This window comes from Pygoscelis adeliae, unplaced genomic scaffold (genome assembly GCF_000699105.1).
Source record: "Pygoscelis adeliae isolate BGI_AS28 unplaced genomic scaffold, ASM69910v1 Scaffold606, whole genome shotgun sequence".
NCBI lineage: Eukaryota > Metazoa > Chordata > Aves > Sphenisciformes > Spheniscidae > Pygoscelis > Pygoscelis adeliae.
In genome coordinates, this window is record NW_008825047.1 from 101,397 (window position 1) to 114,114 (window position 12,718).

Consider the following 12,718-nt stretch of genomic DNA (forward strand, 5'->3'; position numbering starts at 1 on the left):
GAACGAAAACATCCCTGTGCTATCAACACTGTTTCCAGCACAAATCCAAAACACAGCCCCATACGAGCTACTGTGAAGAAAATGAACTCTATCCCAGCCACAACCAGCACACAACTAGGAAGGACAGAGATTAACTTACCTGTTTGCAAGTGAGATATTTTTACAAATAATTTTGGCCATGAGCATGAACTCTTCTCTTTGACAAGCGAATTCCAATTACCATATTCACCAGTTGTTAAAAAAAAAAAAAAAAAAATCAATCTTTTGTCTGGATCGTTGCAACTTGTCCACTTCAGGAATCCTGTACTGGATATTCACAGAGGGACACTGATCACTTAAATCACAAGGTATTGCTACTGTTCTGATCCCTAACTGGATTATTGAAACTAGAAAGTGATAAATAGCAAACAAACATGTCCATTCTGAACATTTGGATGCTTTCAATTTGTACTGAAATTAATTACATTTTAAGATTTGCAATTAAAGTGAGGATTCACAGACTTCTGGGATCTGTTCAGAGTGCACACATTGGGAATTTTATGTCCCCAAAATTAATATAAATCAAACTGAAAGCTTCTACTTACCAAAATACCTTCAAATCAATCTTGTTAATAGTTGATTAGCCATACCAGCTAAACAGTTGCAACTCAGTGCTACTTATTACACTGGAGAGCAGTGCTGCCTAAAAGTGGAAATCAAAATCTCTAGGATTTAAAGATGCAGAACACTGGGGAAGCCATTTGACCAGCACTCATTTATACACTTATAAGGAATGATTCAAGTGTCAGAAATGTGTCATGTGTCATCAAGGTATGCTATTTAATATGTATATCACTTTTGTTACCTCAGAGCTCATTGTTTATGAAAAGGGAAAAAACCTAGTGTGATGTAGTAAAATGGTAATGGTATATTTATGCAAATGCATCCTTCTCATCAAACTTCTCACCAAACAAGATGATTTACAGTTCATTCTCAACTTGAGACAAATGATAAAATATCAGAATACTTTACAGTTATGCAATTACTTTTACCTGGAAGAACCCAATCTAAAGGGATGGTATGAAGAAGTGGAGGGCTCTGGGACAGGGTTTCTTTAAGTAAATACATCCCGTATTTCTGTAGAGAATAACCTCACATTTCAGAATTCTACATTAATATAAAATAATGAAAAAAATTGTAAAACTTTACTGGTATGTTAATGGACTTCATCTTCCAAATAGGTGCCAGATTTATATTTCTTCTTATGAAATGCAACAAGTCCTTTCGGATTCCTTCTGAGGTGAAAAGAATTAATGTTCATTTCTGGAAGTGTGAGAAGTTATGCTTTATCTGTAAATATAATATCTTTACAGATTCTAGTGTGAAATTAATACATCACCACTACATAAAATGTATAATTCATGAACTGATACCCAGTCAGATGTAGCAGCCATGAAAACTGAGGCATCTGCAAATCATCAGCATACATCTGGAAAACAAGTGATGTCAACAATCCCATAAAAGTGGAATATGTTTTTTTTAAAACATAAAAATTTTTCACTGCATCTACCTTTTGCCTTTGCAATGTAAGATTTAGAAATGGAAACACTACTTAGAAAATAAGCTATAAAATTTTTTTGAGAACAGCCAACAAAATCATTATCACGTATAAATAGGAAGCAAATGAGTTGTTACAGACTCTAGAAAACAAACAGCTATATACCATGAATATAATTATGGCACTATCTCTTGGAGAATAGTAGGGGCATATTATTGAAACAATGATGTAGCTTATAGGTGTTGCTGAGAGCAGAATTTGGGAAATCTACAGTGAGCAAATCAGGAGCTAGTGAGACACAATATAGGCAGACCCTTACAAATTCACATTTACTTTGAGTCCTTCTTTGTTGTGGACCAGAGTGTGGAGGGCAAAGGATCCTCCCGCTGCACATTAGGGAGGTGATGGATCATAGATAGGGCCACCAAGGGCAGATTGCAGGGGTGAGAGAAGGGTGATCGGTTGGACAGATACAAAGCAGCAGCAGGAGCAGCAGTATTGGCGTTACACTCTTTTCTTCTCAAGTTTTTCAGACTTCACTTGCATTGACAATTTCAAGGGTAGACTGGGGGGAGCGCTTCGCATTTGCCGCCAGCTTAGATCCTTAGCTTCTTTTCTAAAACTGCTGAAATATGCTTTCTTTAGTGTCACATAGGATGAGGATTACTGTGTTGTGGGCACCTGCTAGATAGAAATTTGAGTAACATTGCTACCACACACCAAACATATTTATTTGAATCAGCCCTATGCATTTATGATACATCATTGTAAGAATTTTCATCCAATTATCCATTATTTTAATTATTGTTCTGTACCAGGAATACTTAATTATGTGTCGGAAAGAATTATAAGTTAGAAAAAGAAATTTTAAACAGAAAAGAGCCTTGATTATATATCCTAGGGGATGCTGATGCTAAGGAATGCTACTGTTCTAGACGAAGTGTCAAAATATACGATCCTTGCTGAATTCCACTTGTCAGTTAAGATTACTCAGTATTACAACCTCTCCTTCTCGGGTTTTACAGAACTTCATCCCAGATATTGAAATATTTCTTCTGGTAGAATATTCAACTCTCATATATTTAAGTCATTTGCCCCCACCCCCTCCAAGTTTTTCTGATGATTTATTTACATTTGTATAACTCCCTTAATCCTCAGAGTACTGTTAAGGTCCCTGAGGAGACCTTGTTTTTCATGGCAAGTGCTTCACTGACAACAAGGCTGAATGATCAGCATCCACAACTCTAGGAGCTGGGAAGCTGGAAGTAGAATTGGAGCTGGGCTTTGGGACCAGCCCCAAAGGAGAACATGTCTTGACCTGCAGGCCCTATTAGCTCCTCAGTGGCAACCTCACCAGGGCTGAATCTGGAAAAGCTGTATCCAGAAACAATCAGACCCAGAGTGGCACAGACACAACATGCAACATTATCTTTTAAAATACAGTCTAAAAGGCTGCTTTCTTCCGGGCAGATGCACGATCTTGTGGTGTGAGGATGACTGAAGCCATGGAACATACAACATGCACCACAGAAGCAAAAAAAGTAGCATATAAATTTGTGGATTAGCTTAATTGTCAGTAATTTAAACAATGCAAAGCTAGATATCCTGAATAGAATTTTATATTAAAAAAAAAAATATCCAAAACAAGCCAGAATCTTTACTACATATTTACTTGGAGAAGGAACTGAATGGATTTGAGAGAGAGTGTGTAATAGGTGCTCAGTGTCTGATGTAGTAGATATCACAGCCACAGACTGAAAATGAGGGAACAAAAATGCCTTGCATCTGCCACGGCTGGAGTGCCAATGTATAGAGATCACAGAAGGAAAAGCAGGAAAAGCCAGTGCAAAATGCCTCTTTTTTGTAGCTCTTTACAGAGATCCCTTTCATGTTTCAGCTCAGTGCCAACGGCCCCACATATCCATTCAAAATATGGCCTGAAAGGCAATTGACTTTGTTGACTGACCCTCTGAGTATTCCCCCAAAGCATTCCTACTCATCCTTAGGAGAAAATGCCAACATGATTTGCAGCATCTTGCACAGAAGCCACAGGAGACAGAGGCCTCATTCTCCTCTCAGTCACCTAAGGCTATATCCAGAAAAACCCTTCTCACGTCCATTGAGCCTGATCTCACTTTGCACGCCAGCTGCCATCCACTATTCTAATGGCTTCAAGCAGCCCTAAAGCCTGTTAGCCAGGCACTGGCAAGCAGCCTTCCTTGCAGAGTTTACATTACCCCAGGAAACGGGACATTTCCAGTGCACCCTGAATGCGCTGCAGTCCCGAGCTGTCAGCACAGCCTCTGTGGACACTGGCAGACAAATCATGGGAGGTGAGTTTTCACTAGGAACTGCAGCAGAAGTTGGATGGCTTCAGGGTACTTGTGGCATAAAAGACAGCATTTATGCCACCTTCGGATGCAGCCACAAATGAGGGTCTGGCTCTTTGCACAGGACTGAAACATAAAAAGAAAGTTTTAAAAGGATACAAGGGCAAAGAACCATTTTGTACTGACTTGTCCTGTTCTCCCCGCTGTGATCTCTGCACATTGGCATGCTGGCCCTGACAGGTGCAAAGCATTTTTTGTTCCTTCACTCTCATTTTGCAGTGGTGGCACACGCTACAAGAAACACTGCGAATGTATTAATCAATTACTCTCAAATATCCAACTCCTCCTCAGAGCAAACAGATGTCCCACAAACTTATCACTGCATGTGGTGGGATGTCTTTGCAAAGAAAGTTGTTTAGTTGCTTTCACTTATATTAAATAAAGAATAGCAGTAGAAGCTACATGTAAGGTTTGAGGAATAAGCAGGACTTGCTACCTTTAGGTAAAAATAATTTACCAGGCATCTTTAATATAAAGATTTACATACAGTTTAATACTTGCCCATTTTTTTATATCTATCCAAAATCAGGTGCTGATCAGGTCTTGGTGTTTTAATCCCAAGAAATGGAGAGACAAATATGCAAGAAATTGAATTGATATACAACTTTACTCTTAAAAAAAAGAAAACGGAACCTCTTGAAGTCTAGTCTGCTCCTAGTTCAAGCCACCATGTCATAATAACCCCTTTATATAGTTTTGTCTTAAAAGACATTAGAAATATTTTTGTCCCCACATCCCTCACGGGAAAGCTGTTCCAGAATTTTACTTCATTGACAACTAAAAATGTCCTTCTAGTTTCCAAATTTAATCGTATTCATGATTGCTTTATACTCATTTGTCCCTTTGCCAACATTGCTCTTTAGCTTCAGCACTTCTTTTGCTTTGTCAGTCATTTCCCATACATGAGCTTGCAACTTACTAGTCTCCAAATGTATGACCTTGCACCACACAGCAGTGAATTTCTTTTGATTTCGACTACTCCAGGCCCCAAGTTCATCCAGTTCTTCCTATCTGACAGGCTGCTCCTATTCAGAGTCCTGTCATCTGTATATTTTACGAGTACACATCTCCTTTTTGGGACAATGATATTAACAAAAATACCAAAAAAGATTACTCAGAAGACCAGTCCTTAGAAACTGTACTGTAACCTACCCCTTCATCTAAAACTTTCCAGTGTCTCCTGTAGTTCTCAGACCTTTACATCACTCTTTACTCGCTTTGCAACTTTCTTACTGATGAGCATTATTTCTAATTTTCCTCAGAGATGCCAAATCACATACACAACTACAGGCCAGCTAGAGGAGTCCAATTGCATTTTGTTATACAGAAAATGAGTTATCTTATCAAAGATGTCCCCATGGATTTATCCTCAATGTATTCCATCAAATCAGTGCTGAGCAGTGGCCAAAAAGACAAGTTGCTGAAAGATTGCTTGCGAAAATGCCAGGTGCTAGATTTTTTATCCAGCCCAGTTCACCTTCATTGCTCATAATCCAAACCTCTATTAGTGGCAAATGTGACATCAGTGCCAATGTTTGCCATTGCTGAGCTAAACCAAATTCCATCATCACTTGGACCTGAGTAACCCTATTTATCTCAGCAGCTATCCAGGGGCAGAGAACCTCCCCATCTTCCCTGTCTTTAGATTCACATTGTATCAAGGTGCAGCATATTCTGTAGTAGTCAGAAAATTACATCTTTAGCAGTAAGCTCCAAAAAGAACAAAAAGCTCAGTCAGGGAAGGGACAAGGTAAAAATGTGATCTCTTTTCCCAGGTTCATAATGACATTCATGAAGAATTGAGCCAATAAACACAGAGTTTCACATCATCATGATGTCGCTGGTGTGCAGGACTCCTGTGAACAGCTATCTCCTGAACTACAGCACTTTGATTTGTCCTAGGTAATAATGAAATGTAGTATTACTGTATACAGTGATTGGCATCTCAAATTCTTCTGCTCTGTGGCACAGCCCCCTGAGCTGAGAAGATGCTCCATCTCTAAAATCACTCTGGTCTGTATCCCAAGCTTCTACACAAGCCAGGGGTTACACAACAGAAGTTGAAGAGACTGAAAAACTTTTCCTATTTTAGCAATTCCCTAAAGCCTATTTGTCTACAGTTACCATGCGTTTGGCTTTATTCGTAACACCTAATGATGAAAGCATACAAACTCTATTAGCAGAGTTCTGCTAAAACTCTATGAAAGCCATCATCAGTGCACACAAAAGCATCGTGTGCTTTCACCTTAGCAATGCATACTGGTAAGAAGTAAATAAATGTACCCCTCCACTAACTATCCTCTATGAGGGTGGCTGCTCCTCCACAGGTAACCCACAGTATTTAGTTCATTAATTTAAAATGAAAGTTAGAGTAATTCAAGTTACGCTGCTTTTTTTCTTGAAGAGGAATCAGTTAAAGCCATACAGAATTCATGCTTTGAAGGGAGCAATGTATTTATGTCACGTTGCCTACTACAAAGTCTCTGCAAACGAGCATATAAACTCATAAAAGGCATGTCACATTCATTTTGGTAGGTGTAGGTTTGTTCATGCTCTCCTCGTGACAAAAAAATTTGTCAGCGCCCTCTTAGAAATGTAGAGAAACGTTTGATTTAACTTGTTTAAAACAAATCTAGTAAGAAATGATCTAAGACATGGCCCCTGTCCTTTCCACTCTGCTTACAACAGAAAATAGAGCTGACTGTATCTGAAAGAGGAACATAACTTTAATCTGACCCATGTTGGGGCTTTGGATAACCGACTACTCCGTCATAACACAGTAAATATTGATTTATATTTCAGGTCAAAGATATGAACAAAAGGCCATAGTCAGTCAACTTCCAGAATATACTGTATTACATAGAAATGTAAGACATTACGTCAAGTACTCCCTCCAAGTACTCAAAATCTTCCTCTCAAAATTTGTGACATTTTTTAGCCTTACTTCATATGGAATATCCTAAGATATTAAGTTCCTGCAAGTTTTATGAAAATCAACAGTAGGGTGGACAACAGGTGTTATTAATGCTGCCATTAGTGAAAGGCGGGAAGAATTAAGCCACTATTCATTTCCTTTGGCAGCGGCCAGGCTAATACACACTTACTGGCTGTCCACTCTTCACAGCTACTGCATTGGGCAAACCACAGCACATACTTTCTTTTCTGGCTGCTGAGCAGAAAAAGCACATAGAGGACTTAGGACACCTAGGAGCTCTGCACTGCGCGGAGAAGAGTTTTAGGAAAACAAAAACCGGCCAAGACACAGGATAAGTGACAAGAGATGTAGGAATGTGAAAATATTATAGAAGAAAAAGGAAAGACAAGTGGGGTGGTTGTTTTAAGGGAGTCACAAGAGACAGAGGAAGTTGAGGTTGTTAGACTAGAGGAACTTAGTGCACGAATCTGCATGAAATCTGTCTTTGTGAAGACTTTCGTTCACAGAACAATTTCATAAAGCCAAAATGGAAAACACTGCATGGAATCCAGTGCCTCAGCACAAAAGAAATCATTGAAAACTGCAGATGCTCTTCATTTCTCAAAATTTCCATTTGGGTTGTAGGTTTGTCTGTATTCCAAATGTGCAAAGAGTTTCATCTGAAAGTACTTGTATTTCTGCAAAACCCAACATTAACTAAAAAAGATTAATTTAAGAGATATCACAACAGAGGCATTTATATGCGGTGGATACTGTGAGAAACCTTGAACCCTAACAACGTGAACAATAAATAAATGAAAAAACAGTATCAAAACACTAAACAAAAATCTGACAAGTTGGATGAGCAATGTCAAACTCTATATTGACTTCTTTTTCTATCTTGTCAGTAAAAATAAAATAAAAAGTAGAAAGAAAGCAAAAAAAACCCCACAGTAATCAGAACGAATAAAGGCTCTGTTTATCCTGTCTCAGCACAAAAGAACACAGGAGATGTCAGAATAGAAGAGCCCATTTTGACCCATCACAGCCTGTATCTTGCCTTCTAATACTTCATGCTACTTCAGAGGAAATACTCTATGGCATTCTCCTTCATTGGACAATCTGTGTGATGGAGAGATGAAGAAATTCCTCTGTGAGTCCACATAGCTGTCCATTTTAACCCTGAATCATGAGGCTGCTTGTGAAATTGCAATTTTTATTCTTGTCTATGCAAGTTACTAAAACTTTTTAGGCATGATAAATTATCTGCCTTAACAATGTCCCAATAATAGCAAATTACAGTGGTTAAGATTTTATTGTATACATATACATCACAATCAAACTGATAAAGGCCATCGGTTCATTTCAGAGGTGAAATCCTCTGCAGCACTGAGACTAGTGTGGAGATGGTTTCATTCTGAGAATAGCATGAAGATGGTTTCATTCCAGACTAAGAACACTATCGTCTGATTTACAATAGATAATGTGCCGAGTGCACAATACAGAAAAGGTAGAATGATTTCTTAAGAAATCATTGGCAACTTAATTGTATTATAAAAATCAATAGCTTATCATTTAATGGCTTTACTGGACAGAGAAGAGTGGCTTTGCTATTTAAAGTTCCCACCGGTCATCCAGAGGCTGTTTTTCTTTAATCCTTTTCAAAAATTATCTGAATCAAAGAGGTGTGAACTAACTATAAAAGACATTAGACAAAATCTCCTTCTACTGTAAAGCTGAAACAAAACAACTAATAGATGAGTATAGTTTGGAATGTTTGAAGACTATAATTACTATAAAGCACAATAGCAGATGCAAAGAGAACTTTTTTCACTTTAATATAACACGCCAAACTTAAGCACACATTGCTTCAATACTATAGCAAACCATAGCAGGTTTTCACTTTTCCTGTACACTTTCATTGTTATTATGTGACTTTAATGAACTACTCTGAAGGAATGAAGGTCATTAGCACACATACTGCATAAAGCTGATGGGTCTTTCAGTTAAAGAAATATTCTGCCTTTTTTCTGATGTTATCACATTTATTTTATCTGTAAACAGATACCAGTTGCCCCATATTAAACCAAACAAAGCAAAAAAGAGGAACAAATTTTGAGCTCTGTGCTGGTTGTCTTTCTACATCTAAGAATACTGGCTAACCATTTAGGCATTCTCACTAAATATGTCTTCATAATTTTCAGGGTGCCTGCTCTGAACTGAAATTTGGCCAACTGATCACATGGGTGGATTCCTATAAAGTCTGACAAGATGTAAGTAGCCAATTTTCCAGTTTCAAGTATTACTGTCTGAGCACTCAGTGCTTTCTGGAGTGGTGCAGTGCATTTATTTCACAAGAAAGAATATGATTTTTTTGTACGCTTCATGAACGGAATTAGTCTGGTGATAACGGGATACTAATGTCTTTATCTCATCTCAGCACTATCCAGTGTGGTGTACAGAAAAGACAGATGCAGAAGGAATGCTTCCACAGCTTTCCCACTCCTACTGCAGCTGCATCCAGCCCCTCAACAGTTCGCTTGACCATGGCCCTCCCTGGAGTCCCCTTCCAAGCTTGAGCAACAAGACTGCATAGCAGTGAGAGGAAACTTGATGGAAGTCTAACCTTGGAAGTACACACCACAGAAATTGGCCCAACTATGTTTTTTCATAACTATCCACAATCCTCAAATAAGGATTCTACAGAACCTCTGTTGATGAAGTATTTGTGGGGCTTAGGGAAATAGGTTGTGAACTGATGCTCAATTTTAACATATTTACCCAAGAACTGTCCTCTCCAAATTGCTGTTTTCTGAACTGAAGTTGTTACTCCATCCTTCTGAAACAAAAGCCTTAAGCTGATGGAGAGATTATATATATGCATCTCTCAGAGAAATTATTCTGTTCTAGATCAAATAGAGACAACCAGGATAACTAATGAATTCCACTGTTTTATTTATTGGAACAGTATTTGTATCAGAAGACCAATGTACAAATAAAAATGAGACAAAATTCAGAGTTCATGTACATGGCTGCAGGAAGAAGCATCCTGTTGGAAAATTTTCAGAGATCCACAAACAGTAGCGGATACAGTGGTGACCACGCAGTTAAATTACCCTGCATGACATAATCGTGGCAACACATTCCTAGGAAGGTCACTGGCTGAGGAGGAATGCTCAGAGGAAATGAAGATCGGCCTGGCACTGGGGCTAATATGCCTCAGCTCCATGGCAGCTGTTACCAAGTGAAGGCTAAGCAGGCAGCAAGGTACACCATGTCTCCCCTCCCTGTAAGTCAAGAATGGCAAGAAGCATCTACAGAAAATTTCATAGGACGCCTGTGTGTCTTCTTTCTTAGCTTAACTAGTATTTATAATTTATATAGCTACCAAAACATAACATGGCACTTTACAAAATACAGTATGAACTAGAAAGACAAGAGATTTCCGGACTACATGAACTGACAGTCTAAAAAGGCATAAACCAAAGCAATTCAGAACAATACAATACAGAACAGACTGGCAAATGGTCATTAGAGCTGAAATGGAGCTTTACACAGGAGGGAAGGGAGGCCACTTGCCATATATCAACCGGCAGGCTGCTCCAAGTGTGAGCAATGGTATGCAACAAGGCAAAGTCAGGAATGGATGAAGGAAATTACAGTACTATTCCTATGGATATAAACCCAAGCTATGTCAGTGGGGGTCCTTTAAAAATGGCTAGATTTAATATCACACATCAAATATCTAGTGCGCATTGAATACTCTCCTAAATTAAATCAATTCAGTTCCCAGCATGATGCTACTAACATCTTGGTATTTTAATTTAAGACAGGAGATGTAACCACACCTTGTGCTTAGGGCATTTACGAGAAGAAGGGATGTCCATATGTTCCAATTTCCTGCTCCAAGACACAGTAAAAATCTCTTCACTGAAATACGTTGTACCATGTAAGGGGTTAAGTTCAGAACATCGAAGGGTTGTATTAGAAGATAAATGTATATGAGTTCTCATAGTTTTCCCAAATTATTACCCAAGCACTTGCTGAACACTCATCATACCTTTCCAGGGCTTTAGGAGATGTACACTGCACAGCGGCCTAAAATGCTTAGCCAAAGAAAAATACATAAACCAGCAGCTCAGGTACCAACAGCAGCTGATCTACAGACACAACCTTAAAGAAGTCAGTAAAACAAACATCTTGATTGTCTGATCGTTACTTTTACAGTGTTTCCCACATTACCGTAATTCCAAACCAGACCTTGGAAGTACAATGGGCTCAGGCCACAAATGGGCCCAAATTTAACGACACAAGGTTCCTTGCTAGTTTTACACTACCTGCAATTTTTGAGTCATATTGTCTACAACAAATGATATGTTTTTTTCTTTAAAACCAGAAGAAACAGAGGAAAAAAAATTCCCTTCACAGTATGTCTAAAACCAGTTTTCTCTGGCAGCTGGCGAAGGGGACTTGTGTGGCCCAGTTTTGCCATGAGCAGGCAGGTAGATGTTTCCACACATTAACACTCACAGCTGGCTGCTTCATAGACCTTTATAACTTTAGGCTCTTCAGCCTGAATCTCAGTTTTTAACTAGAATTTCTTAACTCCTCAGGCCTTAGCATAACTCCTGTCACAAAGGATTCGGGCTTTGTACAGAGTTCTGTGTAACGAATTTCAAGATGACTTCAGGTTAAACCATATATAATGAACTATGTAGTTTCTGTTGGCTACAGAACTCCCCAATAGCTTTTTAAGCTTTCTTTTGCTATCATCATCTCTCTTTTGTCCTTGTTCTATTAACTATTTTTATTTAATAACCTGTAGCTCAGTTTTAGTATTATTGTTTTCCTTATCTCCAGTACCCAAGAACTCTAATCAGTGTAATCCAGTATATGATGTGATTTCTTTGAAAATCCCAAGGTAAAATGAGAAAGCTAAATAAATCTTATAATTGATTTAACTCATTCCCTTCCTTGGCAAAACCAGGACAGTACCTTTCAGGAGCAAAAGCAAGGAAGGTGAACAGGGTGATGGTGGGCCGAGACACGGCCGGACCCATCGATGGCTCAGCACTTTCAGTTCATGTATTTCATCAAGCTGTGATGGGTTACAGGGCTCTTAATAATTGTTCTTTGAGAAACATTAAGACGCACTTTGAGGAAGAAAACGGTATTCCATTACTTTTTTGTGAAAAGGCTACAAAGTTTCACAAAGAAATGCTGTGATCAAAAAAGCAGTCACTTCAAGTCACTTCACTCCTTTGGCTAATATCTCATTATAAAAACCAGGATCAAATTGGTTCCCCGTGACCTTCTTCCCAGAGGTTTTTGAAGCCATCAGGAGGTGTTTGCTTATTCTTGACAGTGATGTTAAACTAATGGGACCGTCCTCATTTACTTCTCTTCGCGAAAAATGCCAGATCTGCAAGTCCATTCTAATTCCTTAAAAACCAAGGGCCTTGATGTGGCTGCTCAGGCTCATAGCTTCCTACACCCTTCTCAAAAAACACTTTACACAATGAAGCCTTAAGGAATAAATGGCAAACGTGTTTCAGGAGTTGAGTTCTCGGCAACTTTTGCACATGAAACACCTCCACAGGCCCTGGGTGACACTGTGCCATTCACACGGTCACCCTCCGCCTTGGGTGCCCCGAGGGACAGACACCCTGTGAGGGGGCCACCACAGCTTTCTGTGCTAGGTTTGGCCAGGTTTTATTCACTTAGTAAGAGCCAGGGAGGCCGCGGGCAGCCCGGCCACTGCCAGGAGACCAATACCGCCCTCATCCTCTGAAGAGCCGCCGACGATGGAACCCGAATCGACGGCCGAAGGCGCCGCTACAGGCAGGGGCACCCGGCCCCCCACGATTGACCGGCCAA